The sequence below is a fragment of the Austrofundulus limnaeus genome, unplaced genomic scaffold (genome assembly GCF_001266775.1).
Source record: "Austrofundulus limnaeus strain Quisiro unplaced genomic scaffold, Austrofundulus_limnaeus-1.0 Scaffold67, whole genome shotgun sequence".
NCBI lineage: Eukaryota > Metazoa > Chordata > Actinopteri > Cyprinodontiformes > Rivulidae > Austrofundulus > Austrofundulus limnaeus.
In genome coordinates this window covers 2,263,388-2,264,407 of record NW_013952469.1, presented here as the reverse complement: position 1 = coordinate 2,264,407, position 1,020 = coordinate 2,263,388, and the positions used below count along the sequence as shown (strand labels likewise).

At 39.9% G+C, this 1,020-nt stretch overlaps 1 protein-coding gene across 2 annotated transcripts in view; it reads left to right on the top strand.

The window, feature by feature from the left end:
* The first annotated feature begins 654 nt into the window (after positions 1–654).
* The window catches only part of rbfox3a (RNA binding fox-1 homolog 3a), a 274,551-nt gene continuing 274,185 nt past the window's right edge, over positions 655–1,020 (top strand). For both annotated transcript variants that reach the window (XM_014010318.1, XM_014010319.1), the window contains exon 1: positions 655–750. The gene's annotated coding sequence lies outside the window, so the exon portion shown is untranslated. The remainder of the gene's footprint in view (positions 751–1,020) is intronic.

The following is a 1,020-nucleotide window of genomic DNA, read 5'->3' as shown; positions in this document are numbered from 1 at the left end:
CAGCCTCTTTGAGCATAAAGTTCAACATTATTATTATTATTTTTTTTATAAACAAAACAGTTACACCACAAACCATAGTGTTTCAAGCTAACCTGTATTTTAAATCAAACCTTTGATTCAGATTGTTTTAACCATTTTTGTGTTAATCAGGAATGCTTATATTTGTTCCAAATATGCACATACAGTACAAACACTCATCAAGACCTCTGTTTGTGTTCAAGTCAATTGGATTCTGATGCCACCAATGGTGTCTGATTTAGTTTATGATTCACTCTAAAGTCCTTGTTCTTATTTCTAAATTCTTGAACAATTATGGCCCCAAATCAAGTATGTCCTGATGCATCGCAGTAATCCAGGTAGGAAAATCAAAAAGAAAAATCAGTAGGCCCTCTGGACAGGCTCTTTTTTTAATGAAACGTTTCGTCTCTCCTCCAAGAGACCTCTTCAGTCTGAGGAGTTTCAGGTGAACTCAGCCTAATAAGCTCCGCCTCCACATGGTGGACAAACAGGTTGGTCACATGCAAAAGAGGGCCATCGCCTAACAATAGGTTGTTAGTGCCTTGATTGGCTCTATTGTTCATACAGGGCCATGTGCCCCATCATCTGACTATTGTTGGGGCCCTGATTCACACCTTTTGCTCACAGGGGGCMGAGTCATACTTGCAATAACAGCATTGTAGGAGGAGGACAACTGGACACGACGGCCTCCACCTCTGTTTAATGGTGGACGATTGATCTTCTGACCTGTAGGTGAGTGTAAACTGTAGAGTCCTGGCCTGATGATGTTGTTAGTCTGTGCTGGCTCATTCTTTTGAACAGTGTCTTCTTTGTTTCCTCAATGTATGACTGATCACAGTCCTCATAACACTTAACAACATACACTATACACTCCTGATCAAAATCTTAAGACCAGTCAAAAAAGTGCAAGACAATTCCCTGCTCAAAAGTTCTTGTCTCTTGCTCTGATTTCTTCTTTTAACATTGTGAAGCTCTACTTAGAACCTTCTTAAGATCCAATAG